This window comes from Anser anser (assembly GCF_964211835.1).
Source record: "Anser anser genome assembly, chromosome: 1".
In the NCBI taxonomy this organism is placed as follows: Eukaryota; Metazoa; Chordata; class Aves; order Anseriformes; family Anatidae; genus Anser; species Anser anser.
This window is the reverse complement of record NC_139720.1, coordinates 62,681,304-62,701,569: the sequence shown is the minus strand read 5'-3', so window position 1 is coordinate 62,701,569 and position 20,266 is coordinate 62,681,304. Positions and strand designations below refer to the sequence as shown.

The 20,266-nt window shown below is 36.7% G+C and overlaps 1 protein-coding gene and 1 long non-coding RNA gene across 7 annotated transcripts in view; one reads left to right on the top strand and one right to left on the bottom strand.

The window, feature by feature from the left end:
* Window positions 1-20,266, top strand: part of LOC310880045 (muscarinic acetylcholine receptor M2) — a 109,172-nt gene that overhangs the window by 40,692 nt on the left and 48,214 nt on the right. The gene's annotated exons all lie outside the window — the stretch shown is intronic.
* On the bottom strand, window positions 8,608-19,339 carry LOC310880064. The gene is made up of 3 exons (XR_014571360.1): window positions 18,573-19,339; window positions 13,182-13,294; window positions 8,608-9,479 (listed from the first exon to the last, which is right to left on the bottom strand). It is a non-coding gene; the product is annotated as an uncharacterized lncRNA (long non-coding RNA).

The window sequence follows — 20,266 nt, the reverse complement described above, 5'->3', positions numbered from 1 at the left end:
CTCATGCTTGCTGCCTTCCTGAAGATATACAAGAGGAGGTCTGTTGCTCCTCCATTTCAAAGATGTTCATTACAGGCATTCCTCAGCAAGTGCTTTTGATGGGCTGTGATGGAGCAATATCATTACCCTAAAGGAACAAAACAACATAACGCTACACCGTTAATGTAGTCTGCACCAAAAGTGTGAAAAAAGCATTTCTTCATCCACATTATGTATGTGTCCTTGAAGATTTCTGCTTCGTTTACTGACCAAACCAAGATTTTCTATTGTTAGCAATGCAGAGCTATTACAATCTGAAAGAATGAGCTGTGCTCTGTTCTGATGTATGCACCATCAGCAAAATTGTCAGCTACATCTTAGTCACTGTGCTCTTATTATAGGAGGTTTTAGACATGAGGCTGGGTTGCAGGGCTTGCAGACACTCAGACTGTCTTTTTATTTGCACACTGAGCAAATAAGGTATAGCAAATACTATGCATAAAACAGCAAATATGGACTAGAACCCTACTCTTGTTATTTTTACAGTGTGGGTATTGTGGTTACTACCAATCTTTGGAGTGAGGAGAAAAAGTCCCATTATAACTGTGCTTTGTTTCTAGAACTGCCTCTCATCTCATTGCCACCAGCTGTGAGTTCTGTCTTGCGTATGTAATGTTGAGAAGGAAACAAAACCTTTTGCTTGAAAGCTTTCTAACCACAGGCTAGAGGATTGACATTTTACCTGATAATAGCCAAAGAAATCTATGCACTTTAAGAGCCCTTGCTAATGTCAAAGAAAATGAATAATAGCTTTACTATTTAGTAAATGCCAAGCCTTTCATAACAGAGTTGTGATGGTGTCTTTTGATTGTAGTGGGAAGTTTCACAACTGAAATTTACTTGGTCCAGTGAGGTACTCCAGTTTAGTTATGGAGATGAGACACCAGTTAGGTGTTATAGACTACACGAAAGTTAAGCTTCTAGTCTATAAGATCTCACCAGGGTTTGTCTGCTTTGCAGTCTTCTGACTTTGCAGTCTTCAGACTGTTTTGCATGTCTTCTCTTTCCAGCCCTAAGCCCCAATGAATATTTGTTTCACCCGCAGAGCAGTACCTTCCCATAGCCCTTGATATAAGGTTTGTGATGAAGAATAAAGAACAAGGAGTGACGGGCAGAATACCTTACTGACTGAGACACACTGACAGTTTTAGCCCACCAGGCAGTGGGTAATAATGGCAGCTCAAAAAACAACAAATCAGGCCAGAATATCCATCATTGTATTTTGCCCAGCAATTTTTATTGTAAGATAAGAGACTTGAAATCTATTGTGAATGCTCCTATTTGTTCTATGCACCTTCAAAAGGCCTCAGATCAAGCCAACGTGTAAATGATAGCATGATTACCTGGGGCTTTACAGAGTAAGGAAATAACAGGGTTTGCACCTCTGAAACTTTGTTAGGCTGTTGTTTCTAATGGCCTGTCCCTGCAGGCATCTGAAGGTCTCCTTACTTCAGAAGGCAATGGATTTTGATAGGAATGAAGCCTGGTTTACTTCTAAAAAACTCTTCCACCTTAGAGATCTCTGTGCTTGCTGACTGGTGGGACATAGCAATCTGTTTTTTTAGGACTGGAGTTTACATTATAGAGGTTTTATTCCCAAGTAGCTGTAAGGAGTTTTTGTTGTTTGGATGTTGACAAAGGGGGATACACTTTTAGGTAGCAAACATAGATTCCTGAGGAAGGTTTGCCCTGCCTAACTGCTTAAATTGTGAGCAGAAACTGTCTCCTATGCAGAAAATAATAATGGACATCAGGAGTTCATGAGGCCAAGTGCTTTCTACTTTATCATCAAGTAGGTTTGAGTGCTCCCAGAGGATACTGTCAGAGAAACAGATGTTCTGGTGGTGTGCAGGATGTGCATCTTTCCCTTGGTACTTGGAGAGAAGAGATCTTGCTGGTTCTTTTCTTTTCGCACCACATTTGTTGAGGTTTTAAATTTTTCAGTGGAAGTGTTAAGCGGAAATTAGTTGATTTCAGCAGGAGTTTTATCAGCAAGTCTAGGTGTATCTATGAAGAACTTGCTATGCATTTATACAGTGGCAAGCATTTCAGTAACCTCTGCTTCTGAAAAAAAAAATAAATAAGATGTTTATGAGCTGGGGCCCTAAGCCTGGAACATATCCAAATATCCTGCATGGTATTTGTTAAAGTACCGTCTCAGTTGTAAGATACAGAAGAAACTGCATGTTTGGATTAGCATTTATTTATTTATTTATTTATTTATTCCCCCTATCAGATAAAGATATCACCCAAAGTGCTGTACTTAATTCCTGTTTAATTCAGTGTGCTTGCTAGAGGAGCATTCAAAGTTCTAAAGAAAATTTCTCTTGTTCTGGATGCTGAACCAACAGACAGTTCCAGCTCAGCTCCAGACAGCTTAGTTCCCTGGACATTAAAGCTCTACAAGGAAATTATTTTCAGAAATAAGCAGATAACTGATGTCCCACTGAGATAGTGTTGTTGGTAATCTTAGTCCCCCTTTCCAACTTAATGATCTCTGTGCCTCTGAGATGTTCAATTTTGAAACTGATCTTCTGGAGACAGAAGAAGTTGTGGTGCTAGTGTTTTTAGTTTGTTTGTTTGTTTTCCTTTTTTTTTTTTTTTTTACTTTTTTTCATAACTCATTGTATAAAATTAAGATATGCTGCAGTTGCATTTGCAGTGTTTATCAGATATAACTATATTTACCTATGTATAAAAGTGTCTGATATGTCTGAGTTATTTCTCCAACTGAGAAATGAGCTTTCAAATTATTAAATACTATATAAAGATTTTATTTTGACCACATATTAATTTTAAAATAAGAACATGATTTCTGGCAACGAAGTTTAGATTTCTAAATTCTTTTTCTGATGGAAGGCCCAAAATCTGAGTTATGAAAAAATGATTTTTCAAAAGCTACAGATTTTTTTAAAATGCTTTTGAATTGGGCTAGTAGTTTGTATAGCTCTATTTTTATCAATCTTTTCTCTTGAATATGCTAAAGCTTGCCTCACTGCTAAGACTTCAGACTGTATTTTCTCCATGCAGTTTTAGGGTATCCTAAAAGAAAATTGCTATAATATAAAATACTGAAGAATTACAAAAACTTACAAAATGTCTTTTTCCACTCCAAAACAGGTGAGTTCCATCTTACAAAGCCAGACAGACTTAACTTTATAGTGTAGTTAAGCTTCATGTACTGTCTTAATGTACGTATACTGACAATTTCTGGAGTTCACAGTTTTTCTCCTGTTGTGAATGATTGCTTTGAATTCCTTATATTCATGATAGCCTTTCCAAAATGGGCATATATTTATATATTTGAGTGTAATGCCCAGATGAATATGGTTTTAGAAGTTCTGTCAGTAACAAAAAAAAAAAAAATGAAGAGAGAGAGAGAGAGAACAACGAACAACAAGAACAAAAAAAGTCACAGGGCATAACTCACCTTTGTTATGCCCTGTGGCATTTTACAAGTATTGGAACCAGCATTTCAATTTAGATTCCAAAGATCTATGCAAGAAGTTTTACATTATTTTTTTTTTACTCTTTGACCCATTTAACTCTTTGTTTGATATTGGCAAAAATATTAAGGCAGTGCAGTAAAAGTACAAAGTGACTTGATTTAAAAACATAAATAGATGAATGCTTGTATTTCTAGATTGTATCTAAAGATAAATGACTGTAAGTAGAAATCACTTTAAGTCAAAAGGCTTTATATCTTTAGCCAGTCCTAATGTCAGTCTCAGTAACTGTTACATGACACAGCTCCATTACAATCAATAGAATGACAATTTGCTGTTGCTAATATGATATCCCATAATATTTCCAGCAGCTCAGAAATTATGGGGAGCCCTGTGTAGGGGCTTTTTTTCCAATGACTGCAAGTCATTTAAGTTAATTTTTAGAACATCAAAATGATGCAATGAATAATTTCCTCAGACTATGTCAACATGAATGACAAACTTGGTCACAGCTACACCATATTTCGTTGTTGCTGTTATTCTCACTTTTTCTGCTCCACTACCACCACATTTGCAGCCAGAATTAAATTCATTCTTTTATAGAAACATTGTATGTTGGTTTTACTAATATTCAGATCTTCTCCTCCACAAAGCCATTATTCTCCATTTTCTATTTGCGAACCTGGTTTTCATTTCCTCTATATAACACTTCATCCTTGTCTTTATTAAATTTTATCTTATTGATTTCAGACTTTTTTTTTCAGTGTATTGGATTGTTTTAAATTCTGATCTTTATTCTAGGTGCTTATCATTGTTATCCACCTGCTAACATTGTTGATGACTGTGAATGATCTTTCTCTTTTAACATATAAAACTCTAAAAAATAATTTGTAATATGTCCAGTGTAGGAGAGGTCTGTGCAAGGTTCCATTTCATGCACTCTTCCAAGCTTGGCACAAAGGCTACTTAGCAGACTCTAAGAGTGCACATTTTCAGTTTTCTTGGTTTCTTCTCATTCCCTTCTTTTAGTCATACTAGCCCATTCCCTGACACATGCAGAACAGGATCCACTCCGTCATATAGATATCCATCTTAGTCATCAAGGCCTATGAAGTAGGTAAAATTAATCCCTCATAATAGTAAGAGGAGATGAACACTATCACAAATATTTGTAGATATACACAGATGCAGACAACTTTTTACTCAGTTCTTCCAGTCATAAATATATGACTATTGCCATTAGCATTTCCCGGGGCTTTGGGTAGAGGGATTGTCAAATTCGAGAAGCCCTCTGTAGTTTAACTTCATCTCACCCTCTGAAAGAAGTCCAACTGAAAGTCCACGTTGTGGTTTCTTCACAGTAGTGTGGTAAGGCTACTACTGCTTTTTCCTTTGTAATTGACCTTTCTAAGGAGAGTGTTAAATCACTGTTCCTTGGTATCTGTATTACAATGTAATATAGTATCTCATTAATGTTCCCTATTGCTCAGGCCTCTCTTAATATATTCTTTTCACCTTTTCTTTCTGCTCTTGTATCAATAAAATAAGCAGAAAAATAGCTTTTTCTTCAAACTTGAAAATTGGTATTGCTTTTCTCCTGTTCTGGTTCCAGATATCCTGAGAATACCACTCATGAAAATATCCCCTTGAAGAAAGAGCTTAAATAGATGCTTAATTGTAATCCTGGGTTTTAAGTCAAATTTACAGTGTCAGATTTCATAGCTAAGGGGGAAATAACTCCTCCTGTCCTCTAATTCCTTTGATGAAATGCACACACCAGAAAACATGACAAAAAACTGTGTCATTGTACAATGCTGTCCATCAATATCCTGTTCACTGCCGGTTCGAGAGATATGTTCCTAAAATTTGATGTGTAACTTTAAGTGTTTTCCTGAATAATTAACTTCTTGAGTGTTTTCCCAAATCAAAGCTCAAGCCTACTTGCATTATTTTTCCATCTGCTCTGTTATTTCCAATTTTCACATTGTTTAATTTCTAAGCTATTTATGTTCTTGACTTAATAAATATGTTAAATAAAATTAAATCAAGCAGCACTCCTAGTAGCCACATTAGAGGATATGTCTCCACAGATCAGACATCACAGAAATGTCATCTTTATTTGCAGTCCTTTGTCTCCCTTTAGTCCATTGACAACAGTGTTCATATTTAAGTAATTTAAGTGGTGCTTCTGGGGAGAGCAACATTTTGTGGGAATCTATTTTAGATACTGCAACAATTTATGCCTTCATTTTGGAAAATTATTTGATATTGTTTCTCCAAGAGCATCACATGCACAATTAATATGCAGATCAGGCATATAACATGAATATAAATAATAATAATACAAAATCTTTTCTGTTTCCTTTTACCCTCCCCTACCTGTAGATGTTGAAACAAGGCTCTGGTACTCCTTAAATAAACTGTGGAACTACATAGTGCCAATGTACATGGCTTTCCAGTTAAGACCAAAATTTGTTACTCTAGTACAGGGGCTAAGATGAAGTGGAGAAAAAATGCATGAGTAGAAGAGGGAGAAAAAGAATGAGAGCCTTGGGGAAGTGGGATTAGCTACTGTTTCTGTCAAGAGCTGCCACTATGGGAGTAACTGTTTTTAGGTGTCTTTTGTTCTTTCCCCAAGCATCAGCAACCTGGGACTTCCAGATTTGTGGCATGGGCAAAGCAGGCAGAAAACCTGAGCTGTGTTGCTGCTCTAGTTATCTGACAGTACAGGCAGTGGGTGGTTCTGCCTGTCACTGAACCTGTCCTTAAGAGTTTGACCACCAAACACTTGTTAGATGGATATCGAGCTGGTTAAAACAATATCACCATCTAGTAAAGGCAGGATCCAGCCCAGATTCCAGAACATGAAACATGCAAATTCTCACACAGCTGGCAAAAGACAGGGCCCTGGTGGCACTGCTGTGATACGCTTTAGCAGGTTGGAAATAAGCAAACAGTCTGATTCCAGTGTAAGCACCAGATGCTCAGGCTCAGCTCAGGCTGTAGAGATGATAAGGCAGAGTACCAGGTCTATTTATAACTGTAACCTTTAGAGCATTTATTTTCAGGACTAAGCTAAACAACATGATAACACCATGGGGCTGCATCTCAGTGCAGTGCAGGGGTAGTAGTGTAACACAGTGTCGCAGTGGCATGGTATGTCATATGCTGGTTCATATCAGTTACAGATAGAAAACAATACTGCCAAGTGCTCTGGGGGCAGGATGCAGTCTCGGAGTTATTAGCAGATATTAAAATGATACGACACTCAATTGTACTTAAAAGCATTAGAATTAGCAAGAGCATCCTGAAGCAGAGCAAGAAAGTAAGTTTTTAATGGTATTTCATTCTTCCATCAATACCCTCTATCAACATCTACTGTATACCTCTCCTGAGGTAGAACTGATGTTGATCTGATGAAAGTAGAGGTAGATAACAGAGCTCTGTTATTTAATTATGTGCTTGTAACAGCAATTTTTTTTTCTTTAAGTTTTGTTAGTTTGAGAAACGGTAAAGGAAAAAAAATCATTAAGCTTCCTCTATCAACAGGTGGAAGTCTTTCTTCCTTCACATGACAAGAACAAGGATTTTCGCTAGTCTTAGACTGCTTCCAGATACTGTGTGGCCAGAAATGGACTGAGACTTCTGAAGCTTTAAACACAGGCTAATTCACCAACTACAGTCGTTGGACAAATCCTCCAAGGAAAACTTGTTCTATGTCGGTAAAAGCTACAGAACATCTCATTTTCCTTTTTTTTTTTTTTTTCTTCCTGGTTTTCACCTTTTATCTCCATTTTTCATGTATTTCATCCTCTCCTTTTTTCCTCTTTTTCTCCTTTACCTTCTTTCCTCTCTCTCCATTTTCAGTTTTCTACCATCATATGCTTCCCATTGCCTTCACTCTTTCTGAAAGTTTCAGTCCTTAGATAGGGAAAGAACGTATGCTCTTGCAGAAGGTACTCAAAACAGCTTAGAGGCATCCAGCAAGTAACAAGGCAAAAGCACTCAGATGCCGATATTCAGCCAGGATAGGAAAGCTACTCACTGTAATTCAGCTGCTGTGCCCCCAGAGACCTGCAGTGATTTCAGTGCCTGTACCCCTGGTGGAGACCAATCGAGGCACAACCAGTGACCTCATCAGATTGCTGTTAGGTTTCATTAATCATAGAAACTTCCAGAGATGTAATTGCAGAATAAAGTACCACCTTCTGCAGGACAGCCTGTGTTTAACCCTTCCAGGAGCTACAGGAGGCTTTCAACAGAAATATTTTTATGCTGCAAGTGGATATATATTCATTAGATAGCCTCTAACATTCTATTAGCCTCTAGTTCCACTCGATTGTTTTAATAAAAAAGATCATGTTCCCATAGATTGTCTGAATAGGACACATCATTTCTCCTGTAAAAGATGACTTCAGTAGGCAGACACTGACTGTCTTTTAACATTCTTAAGGTAACAATCATTTTAAGGTAACAATCATAAAGAAAAGGCACTTCTTCTTCAAGGTAGTTTAGTGTTGATGAAAGTTATTAGACTGCCGAATAAGAAACAAAGTCCTCTGCCTCATGGCATAAGTAACTATCAACATAAAAAGATTTGGCATGCTTAGTAGCACTGCATGACCAGCATGGTTTAAATGGTAGTCCAGGGACAATCCCTAAAGCCAAGGGTTATATAGCTCTCAAGTCTTCTATTCCAGCTAATGTAAGGAACAACTGCCATATCAGGAGTTGGACTTGATGATCCTTATGGGTCCCTTCCAACTCGGGATATTCTATGATTCTTGGGATATTCTATGGCACTTTACATGCTTTCAGTCCGTGATCTTCATACAGCCTTTCAGCTGATCTTCACAGTGTTCTTTTCTGTCTCTTTTCTGAATCTCTTTGCCAGAAAGGATGCAAGCATGTTCATTAGCTATGCTGAATGTCCCCACCAGTAAGCAGACAACCACAGTACAAGCTGAAGGACAACCTCTCTTAGGAGTCTTAATCACATAAACATTTATCAAGGAAAGAGGCTTTTAATTGAGTTGCTTGTCTAGATGAGAAACATGCTTTCAAGTTTGAGCGAGTAACATCAGTCAGTTAATGCAAGAGTCATATGGTTGATTCAGAGTGATAAAATTGGTATGTTTGTTCAGTCTCAGGCTAGGCAGATCAAAATAAGGTCCCTTTAAAAACATTGGCCTGATGTTGTCAATAAGAAAGGAGAGGTGGAAATAGAAGAAAAATTGTATACAAGAGACAGACTTCAAATACAGTGTTTGGAAGTGATCTCTTTCTCTAAGTTTGTAGATGATGTGTGGTAAATATGTTTTGACTTTTGTTTAGACAAATGTATAACAGTGATTTATTTATTTATTTATTTTTAAAAAGATACTGAAGCAAAAGACTCTGAATGAATTACTCCAGAAAACATTACTGTAGCTCAAGTACTGTACAGAGGACACCCCAACTTAGACAGGGCAGGGCTATCACAGCAGCTAACTCCGCCTGCAATACAGTCCTAAAGAGTTCAGAAGTATCATGGAGTAAGGTGTGAGACAGCTATATCATTTTTGGGAGTCTATTCTTAGCTGTACTTTCTCCTTTTAGAAAGCTCTTTAGATTAACACTACCATATAAAGAAAGGAACTGCAGGAAAACAGCTATACTCTAGTGCAAAGCTTGGGTAACATTTCCATATGAGCCCAATTCCTTAGTCATGGAGTATTAGTCTTTGGAAAATCTGAGACCAGTGAAAGTGCTGCTGTAATTCTAAGCTAGCAGCTTCCTTCAACAGTCAGGCATGCTTTGATTTTTTTTCTCTTTTCCTGTTGCTGACATGATTCAGCTAATCTTCAGCTGGAGGTGAAATGATTATAACCATTCCAGGCACAGTCTTACGCTGGTGCAAGTTGCCGTGCCATTTAGTGACACTAACAGGGTCTTATTGTAGTCCTGCAGTCAGAACTTCCAAAGTATCTTTGCACAGAACAAGTCCAAATTTTCCTAAAAACAAACAAACAAAACACACTTGGTTCCACATCTGCAAACACAGCTACAATACATTGCTTATTTCCATCCCTTTCTTTTCAGAGGACATTACATAATCTAAGGATAGCAGAATAAATACCTGGAACATATCTTTATCCCCATTGTCTCCTTAGATTTACAGATACCCAACATTTCTTTATTGAATTTTAATATTGAAAAAATGTCGTATAGCTAGATGAGACATTTTCTTCATGGTACAGCTGAAATAATTGATGGCATTTCAACTTAAGTTAATACAGAATTCTTTTTTTTCAGCATGTATCAAAATTACGGAAGGACTTTTTACTTATGTATACATTTCTGTTTCTAAGAGGGATATTTTCCAGTTCCAAGTACAATAATTAACATTTCCCTCCCTCTCCCTCCAGAAAGGTCTCCTTATCCTGGGCTAGTTTATGAAATTAAAAGGAATGACCCTTTTTATTCCTCCTGACTTTCATTTATTTATTTATTTATTCACCTCCGCTAAGTTTTAATAGGCAAATGATATGAAAACTTTTACCTAAAATGGCAACATTACCTCTTTGAACAACATGGCAACATTATTATGCTTTGATAACTTCCCTCACCCTAGGTAAACCTCAGAAGCTGCAATTACATCTTTTTATGACTGAATATATCTGATTACGATCCAAGATTTCTGCTCATATGGATTTCTCCAACTGTGTAGTGGAGTTTTGCCAACAGAAGTTTTGGCAGACATTCAAGCTGCCACGATTAGAGAGAAGTTGTAATGGAATTTAACAAACTTTCCTTGTATTTATTGTTAGTGAAGAAGGGAGGAGGAAAACAGCCAGCTATACAACCTGATTTCATCTCACTCACAATCTCTCCGACAAAAATGTAAACTTTTCTTTTTGAAAATCAGTTTTTCAGGGAAGGGACATTCAAATTCCACATTCAGCTCATCCTAGTAACCTGCTACCTTGAATTTCATGTAGCCCTGAAATATTGACATTGGTGGTGCAGGGTTTGTAATGTTTCTTACTGCTGTTTTGTCCCCTGTGCTTTCATGATGTTTTAGCCTCATCCACCTCATTCTTAACCCACAACCTACAGTCAGGTTGTCACCCACATCACATCTACCTGCCTCTAGCAAGAGGAGAAAAGCAATGCTTTCTTTGAAAAAATTCTACAGCACTGTTGCCAAATATAAATTAGCTGGGACAGACATCTTTCATTTGCTTAAACAAATTAAATTTCTAATGTCAGGTCAGGGCATACTGCCTAAGTATGGGGAAAACAGTGTAATTAGATCTTTAATCACACAATTTTCCTGAGAAAGGGATCTGTGACCACAAACATTGAGCTCAGTTATGATGCAGCACAACACCCTCTTAGGGCATTTCTAAAAGCTACCTTTTCTAGGTGTCATTATTCATTAAAAATGAAATTCTTTGCTCTCCTTAAAGATTGTGTTGATTATAGCCACGTTTTCTTTGATGACTTTTGAAGACACCTAAAGGGAGAAAGGAACTGCACTTTGCTTATAGTGAAACCTCATCTTTATAAGGTTGTTTCTTTAGCTTTATATAAAGTATATCTAATGTGGTACAAACACTCTTTTTTCACCTAGTGTGCAAGGCTTTGCATAAAGCCTTCAGCCTCCTGCATGCAGGCAGTGTGAAGTTTAACAGCTGAGATGAAGCCCCTCTGCATAATTCACCTGGAATGAAGCACAGTTATTCCAGAAACCTCAGGCAGAAACTTGCTTTGAAGTACACCAGCTTGGTCACCCTTAATGATTTCAGGGACAAGCCAGTCTTGGAGAGGGTTACACAAACACAGCATGTTGGGCCAAACCTCTGCTGCTAGAAGTCCATTAAATGAGGTTGAAATGTGGCATAATCCATATAGGATCCTTGACTGTCAAATTTCGCCACATTCATCCATCCTGTCACATTCTGTTGCACAAGACTTAAAGAACAAATTTTTCCTGATTTCTTCCTTCTTTTTATAGTTTATTGTTTATAACTTCTTCCTGTTCAACCACTGCATGTGCGTTTAAGACATGGCAGTTAAAAATTATTTTTGTAATACAGGAAAAACAGCCTCTACAGGGAACATTATGATACATGGTGTGTTCTTACAGTTCTCTGTTATTCGTATATTGTTTGAAAGGGGACTTCAAATACCCTGACCTAACAAGAAAAACAAATACTATCATTCTGCATTACAAAAATTCCTAAATTTTGTGTCTTGGTGAAGATTTTAAATGGTTTTCAATTTATAACAAATTCAGTGGTAGATTTTCCTCTGAAGTTTTGCTTTGTATGGTCTTTTTATTTTTATTTTTTCTAATATCTTTTAAAACAAAAAGTGTTTTGTTGTTTTTGTTGTTTTGTTTGGGTTTCTTTTGCTTTTAAACTAGGAATTTATACAATAATTCTCTTTATTCCTACATACACCTAAAGCATTAAATTAAATCCTTCAGTAACCCCTATCTGAAAATTACTTCAAAATATTTTCTGGAAGTTTCAGATAATTATGTGTCACAGCAATATACAGGTTCCTCTTTGTTTCTTCTTACATTCCTGTGTTCTTTGATTCTTAATGTCCAATGAATATTTCAAAGGCAGTGAATATTTCAAATACAATAAATTAATATTTCATAAGAAAATAATATTTCAAATATTATTGCAAGATAGATGTTCTTCTAAAATGAATATTAATCAAGCAGGAATATCAATAATTAAATTCATTTTTTTTGAAGACGAGAACCTGCAAAATATCTCTTAACTAGTTACAGACACCTAATTAATTCCAAATGCTTAAGCCTTAGTAAGCTAGAAATGAATTTGAAGATTGTCATAAACAATGAGATTATTGAGGGGTGTGTGAAACTTCTCAATTTCTCTAACCCTGTCAAGAATCCAAATAATATATTTGTTCTTTTTGACCAGATACAGTGTCTGGTCTTGTACTGAATTTTCTAATTTAAGTGACTTGTGCCAGTTCCTCTGATCATATTTTTCCTGAGTAATATGACACTAGCCATAAAAGCCTGGATAGTTGGTTTCAAAAAATCCAAAAGCCTGGAAGAGTAGCTCAGTATTTTGCATCTTTAATGACCAATGTAATGGCGTAGAAACATTTTTGATTTATAAAATGCCTTTTAGTTAGGTATCACAAAGCTTCTTATGAGTAAAGATATGCCCTAGAGTGCTTTAAAATGTAAGCTTTGTGTAGGAGATTACATCCTTACACTCTATCAGTTTCATAGTTTCATTAGTACCATGTGCCAATTTTAAATATTAATTTTTGTTTTGAATATATAATGCAGAGTCTGAGCTTTCATTCTTCTTCTTTGATTGTACTCTACAGTTCCTTAATTTTAAAGAACAAACAGACATGTAAGTATCTATGCAAAAAAAATGTTTTTTTTTTATGGACAAGCATTTCAGATGATTAACTTTAATATTGTCTCATGCCCATAAATGAGAAATTTTCACTGAGTAGGTTACAGGTAAATCATCCAACCCAGTTTACTTAATCAGACCTTTTTAACGTGCTCTGCAATTATATCATCTGTGCTGTTGAGCTTGAAAATTTTCCTTCTTATTACCATCCTCTTTATTTCTCCCTGACTAAAGGCTGTTTAACAGATATTTGCAGTGATATAGACAGTTAAATCAGGCAATGAGATATCTCACTGACCACAAGGTTTCTTTTTCATGGCAACAACTGCAGACTGGTAGCATACTCTTCTTGGGAATAATTCATCTTCCATCCTAGTCTGCCGGGGAACAATGGTACAGCTCATGTCTTCCCTGTAAATATGCATAAGAATATGAATCAAATATGGCCAGAGAGGTCCATGGTTTCTGTCTCATTTTGTGTTCCTCTGGTGGACCCACATGGCCTTCAGAAAGCCCAGCATTAAGACAAGTAGAAGGCACACAAAAAATGTTTTAACTTATGCAGGCCTTAAGCCACCCAGGGCTTTGGTTTTGTAATTTCCAAATTTCTGCTAACATTTTAAGGGAATGCTGCAACTTGGAACATCCAATTTTACATAGAAAGTCTGTACATTTCGGCTTGCACATTCCTTACTGTCTTTGTAATGGGAACCTTCAGCATGAAACAGAACACAAAACTGTACTTACCTTGCTTCATTTAAGCTCAGATCAAGCTTCTGGCAGTCTCAAACTACTGCCACTTGACTCTAGGTTACTTCTTAACTGCCATCTCATTTTTGCAACATGCAGAACCAAAATCTTTTGAAACCTACTAACAAGCAAAGACCTCCTCTGTTTATAGCAGGAAGACAATCTACCTTTCTGGACAAGAAGGAGTGTTCCCAGGGGTATTGTTACCATCATTTCCTATGCAAAATACAGTGAGTGGTTCTGGTAGTCTGGTGAAATAACTTTGCAGTTCTCATACATGTTCATGCTTGAAAAGGAGTATACCTTGTGGCTCACAATGCGTTTTATCTGTGACTCCAGAGAGTCACATAATAGCCCCATAATTTCATCAGCTAAGATTATAATGGAAAAAATATTTAATACGTTTATCAGGCTTCCTGAATCAAATGCATCCTGGTCCAATAATAGCTATCTTGGCACTGTTTCACTTCTGTAGGAATGTTTGAAGAGTCCTAGTTCTGTTTCAGTGCACAATGAGACAGTATCGAGACGTTCAAAGCTGCCCTCAAACTGAATGGTTTCCTTCTGACAGCTGGTAAATAACATGCCTGACACAAAATCTTTTGTACAGTAAATAGCTGCAAGTAAACTAACATTCAGAAAAAGTTATCCACTTTACAATAAGTCCATATGTTTCAACACAAAATAGTGTTCTAGGACCTAGCTTGTATGTAAGTGAAATACTAAAAATACAACTTGGTTTTAATGATGGTATTTCAGATAGCTGTAAAGAATGCATTTATCAATGCATGAAGTGACTTGATCTGATAACAAGGTCAAAGAGTGGAATTAGAGGGTAAAGGAGAAACTAAGAAGAAATTTAAGAATTTACTTAGAGTCGAAGTCTTTTAAATGCAAGCAGACATAAACAAGCCAAGAGATTGATAGGAAGAGTATGCAGTGGAAATTAAAATCTGTGTCCCTATGATATAAACCGAAAGGAAGCTGCAATGAAGAATATCTATACACAAATATAGTAGTGGCTAAGAAATCTCTAAATGTGTTGAAGATTTATTCCTGCAACATCTGGTTCCTTCCGCTTTGGTTGATTTTTGACTGACAAAATGTTGTAAGTGTTCTTTGATTTTGCACAAGAAATGTTTTGGGAAATGAAATGGTGCTCCCATAACCAGGAGCAAATAATAAAAAATACAATAAAAAGGAAGGCCAATTTCATGAGGAGGAGTGTTAGATTCATCTTCAAAACTGGGTTCCATACCATATTCTGTTATCAACTTCCTTGGCTTTCCTTTGGAAAAATTAGTTCAGAGCAAAGTTTTCTTATTTTTCTTTTACTTTACACTGCCTATGAAAAAGACTTGTGTCCTTGTTGCTCATACCCAAAGGGAATTCCTCAGTGCAAATTAATTGCAATGGGAGTTTGCAACTGTCACCTTCCTTCTCTACTTCAAGGAGAAAACACATACAACAAATGTCTTTCATGCCAGCCTTGCAGCCACGGAAAGTTCTTTAGGGGATGACAAGCACAAGCAAAAATACAACTTGTCTGTGAGTAACCATGTTAATTCATGTGCTGTAACCATGTCTCTGCTGTTTTCCCCAACAGTCCTACTGAGATTTCATGGTGAAGACGAAAATCTCTCTCTATGACTTTATCCCTTACTTACTTGTTGCAAGTAAATTCTATTAAGGACAGTAATATTTCCTTTGTTCCATCCTTATATCTCTAGTTGATAAACTCACTAGGAGAGGAAAGCAATGGAAGCAATAGAACAAGTTGCCCAGAGAAGTTGAGGAGTCTCCCTCCTTGAGATATTCATAAACTGTCTGGACATGGTCCTGGACAACCTGCTCTAAGTGGCCCTGTTGGAGCAAGTGGTTGAACCAGGTGACCTCCAGAGGTCCCTTCCAACATACACCATGCTGTGTATCTGTGTGAAGATTTTTTTTTCAAATATTCAAGGACAAGGTGTTCAGAAAATATAATATATGCATAACTGAATTAAAAACACAAAGAAGTTATACTGCTTTGTATTAGCTGCTGATTTTGCCTTGAAAATCTTAAAGGGTGGCTGTTTTGTCCCTTCAAATATCCTGTTCCTGCTAGATCTCTTATTCCAAAGAGAGGAAGGGGATACCTGTTCTGAAACAGATATGAGAAGTAACACCATCAATTTAGATAAGCAACATGTTGAAAACTGTGCTTCCCAGACTCCTGATGTGTTTAATATCATCTGCAGTCACCCTGCACCTCCTTACCCTGTTGCCTTCCATTACATTCTGAAAAGTTAATAACACTGTCAAGACAATCATGCAGTTTCTAGACAGTGTCAGTTCCTATGCCTTTCCCCTACCTTATTTCACTTTTTGAGCAAGCGTAGTCTATATATATTCAAGGCCTAGATTAAATTCTCTATTAGAATCATTGTTTGGCCATGAACTTGTTACCTGTAAGTAACTGAAAGTTGTAGAAAGTTGTGGTTGTGAATACAGGAGAACATTAATAAACTGCAGCTCCTTCCGAAACCATAGCAAACAATTGTGGAACAGAAAGGCTCACAGAAAAGTTATTCTTACTGAGGGAAAATATATATATATATATATATAAAATCACATTCAGATTAGGTTTTGTCTTAAGGCAAAATTGACATTTGATCAGTGGAAATGAATAAATGTTTTATCCAAAAAGAGAAACTAACTTAATATTAACCTGAAGCTCAAACTACATTAATCTTCAATTATGAAAATATTTAGTTCATATGTGCATTTTTCCCTTGGTTATTTATCCATACATAAAAACACCAGCAGAGCAAAATAATGACTGTTCTCACCAGAATTTATTTCAAAAACAGAGGAAGTAAGAACTCTTAGAAATACCAAGTGGTCAACATTTCAAGGGATGACACCAATACCATTTCAAATTGTGTTAAACAAAGGTGAAAGCTGCTCAGTAAATGAATTTCCTTTACTTTTTTGTTTATTGTAATAACATAAGCGAATTTCATAAGATTTTCTGTAGAGTTTGTTTACAAAGGTTTGAAGACACTGAATTTCTCTTCAGGCATAATTCTGAACTCTTGAATTCTTATCTAAATTTAGTTAAGTTCAGGTGTTGTGTAAATTCAGACAGTTCAGGTGTTGAAGAGTGCTGGATAGAAAAATGAATGTCCATTGCTTTCTGTACAAGCAGGATGAGACAGAGAGCACTTATTTAGAGGCTGCAATAGTTTCTCATTCTCTCAATATTCCCTCCACTTACACAGCTGAAAACTCAGGAGCTTAACAGCAAAGAATTTTAATCAAAATGCTTAATCCGAATAACTAATGAAGAGTAATAGAGCTAGAGAATAGAACTGCTGTCAGGAAAATGAAAACAGGTTTTAAAAAAGAGCAATACCAGGATAAAAAAGACAGCTTTGGAACGAAATGTGTTGTACTGACCAGCCTTCCCTTGCAGGATTTTAGCAATTCAATCAGAAGTTTTTACAGGTTTAGTAGCTCATTTTTAAAATTACACCTCCATCCTACCATGCCTGTTGTTGACATATAATATCTGGTTCTGCATAATCAGGATTCCTCCATGGCTCAGACCAAGTGAGCCTGAGGCTCTTACATCTGCAGAAGACCACTTGAGGTTTTAAAAGTGGAGCAAGGATAACCTGTGGAGAGAAATCATGAATGCCAGCATCTACTCCCAGTAAACGAGTGTGCACTGGAAGTAGAACTGAAGGGACTTGCCTCCAAAGAAGAATCTGTCTCCTCAGGGCATACCGTTGAGTTTCTGTGTAGAAGTTGTTTCAGTGCTACATTTTTGTCATTTATGATGTTCTATGTTGAAATTTTGGAATGTGGGTAAGAGAGGCAACAGGGGAGGCTGTGGTTTGGGAACAAAATAGTTGTGCAGCCCAACAGATGGCCAACTTACAATGTTTTTTCTCAAGCAAATTCCCATAAAGGAGAATCTAGCTTGAGTTTGAACCACAATAATAATAATAATAATATGAATTCATTTCTTATTGGGGGAAGTGGGGCACATTATTAGTTTTTAAGTATCTGGAGCTTTTTTACCTTTGCTGATAAAGCTGACATTTCTCTAGTGGCAAAATATTCAAATATATGATTTTTTAATCACAAAGATAAAGCAAAAAATGAGGCTTTGGGACTCAAATTGTAAAAGTCTATGATTTTTTCATTTGTAATTTATGACAAACTTGTCTATTTGTATTTAATATGACTTTAAGTTCTGACGTAATTACTAAATGTCCCAGAGTATAAGGATGGAACTAAATATTTCACTTAGTTTTCACTAGAAAGTATAGCTTGTTTAAAATAGGCTCCATATTTGAAAAAAAAAAAAAGGATAAAAAGGAGATGAGAGATGATGGGTAGAAAACAGGCTTTGAATATGTTATGAAACATAAAGTCAGAGACATGTCATGTGTGTAGAGCTTTGCAGAGAAATGCTTACACTGCTCTTGTTAAAATTCCTTTAACCCATTCTGGGTTTCCATAACCTTCACCAACTCCCTTAACTTGACTGCAAAATGTATAAATTTAAACACATTTATCCCACACACTTACAGAAGAGCTTTTAGAATATATATTTGTGAAAAACTTTTGAATACAAGTGATTTTCTAAGCTGTAATATACAGCAATATTCTAGCCAGTCAGCAGTAAGAATAACTAAGACCAAACCACAAAAGCACAGTTGTACTTATTCTTTCCAATTACACAAACAATGAAAGGGGATGGAAGCAAGGCAAACAAACACCTGTAATACTGGGTTTGGTAACCCAAGAGAATGGAAAGGTGTGAAAGGCCAAATTTAATTTTGAAAATTAAATGTCCCCTTGAAGTTATTTCATTATACAGTTTGGTAATATCTAAAAGTGTAATAACTGCTGCTGGAAGAAAGAAAAAAACGTAATTATAACTTACTTTGAGGTCAAATTCTTCAGTTACATATGATCCTTTTTCCTTAATCTGACCTATTTTGTATTTCCATAATATTCATATTTCATCACTACAAAATGAAAACTCCCTTTCCTCTGTCTCAGAGGGCTCTGCTGGCTCAGAAGTGTGGGGCAATCCTTGTGCCTCACCTGGGGCCATTCACTCCCAATATTAGATATCAGAATAAATGTGGAACACCTGAGATTTTTACAGGCTAGATTTAGAAAGACTGATAAATAATAAATAAATAAATAAGTTTTTGAAGGATGTACAATATTTAATTAAAATATTAAATTTCTGACATCTGCAAAAGGTCAGTGTAATTAAACCAGAACCATTGAATACATAGATATGTAGCTTCGGCTGGCACCTGACACCAAATTCTGGGGGAAAAGTCTATTGGATCTTGTTGGCAGGGAACATGTATATGGCAATGTCTTCCAAAGCCCCTTTCCATTTTATGTAGGCATGACACCAAAAGGAAGAATTCATGCCTGAATTGGCTGGCTGTTCTTCCTTCTTCTTACATTTGGATTTGGTGATTCAGAGGTCTTTCCCAGCCTAAATGATTCTATGATTTTATGGCTTCTGTGATTAAAGCAGAAAGACCAAGAACAAGCACCTAATTTATGTGCTCAAAGCCACCTCCCAGAGGCTCCTCTTTCCTTGACTCTAAACAATACTGTAGAGATGAGCCAGCTAATTCATGCAACAGAAATTGGGAGAAATGAATCCCCCTCCTCCTGTTCATGTCCCTCTGTACATATATTATTGTGTTTTCTCAGGGAATATTGCTAGTGCAAGGTTAATTCAGGTTACCAAAGATGGAGACATGCAATTAAAAGCAATAAAATCTCTGTGGCTTATTGAGTTACAGCTCATCAACTGATTAGCGGTAACTTGTTAAGCCTCAGTAACTCAATTGCTTCAGTCATGTGTATGTACCCACAGAGGCAGCTTGACTCTTCTGAAGCTTGCATCCCCTGGGCAAACGTGGTCACGCTGCAAACATTGCAGCTGTGGGGAGAGATTGGCTAGTGACATGCTCTGTGCAGAGATTAGCAGTGAGTGGGTAAATTCTCCCTTGTTGGTTTGCAAATAAGCATTACTCAACCTTTTGCCTAGGTCTGCGATAAACCAGCTAATTCAGCTCTGTAGCAATAGAGCAGACTGCACATCAGCTATTAGCAAACTGCCACACCTAGATATGTAACACACCTGGCACTACAGTTCATCCACCAGCACAAATGAAAAACACAGCAAAGACATCTAAATCACTGCTTAATTCAAGCTAGGGACTGCTCTGTGTGTGCAGAAGTTAAGCCAGGAACAATGCTGGAGTTGCACCTTATGTTAACACTTCAGTGAGGACAAGCCCTCCTCAGAGAAAGATTAAACTGCAGTGACATACAGCGTCTTGACACTTGAATGAGAACACCTCCAAGATTTTTAATACACTTTAATTCACAGCGTTAGCTGATTCAGTTTGCCTTACTGCATGTAGGCAAGCCTACTCCAGGTAGGCAAGCCTGCACTGAATAGTTAGTACACCACAAGCTATGTGTCTGCAGTGAGACGAAGCTTGCTTGAAATCTAAAAGGTGGCATGTATTTTGCTGCAGAACTCTCACCCAAGTAAACCAATATAACTGAAATGTTTAATTTAATCTCATCACTTTT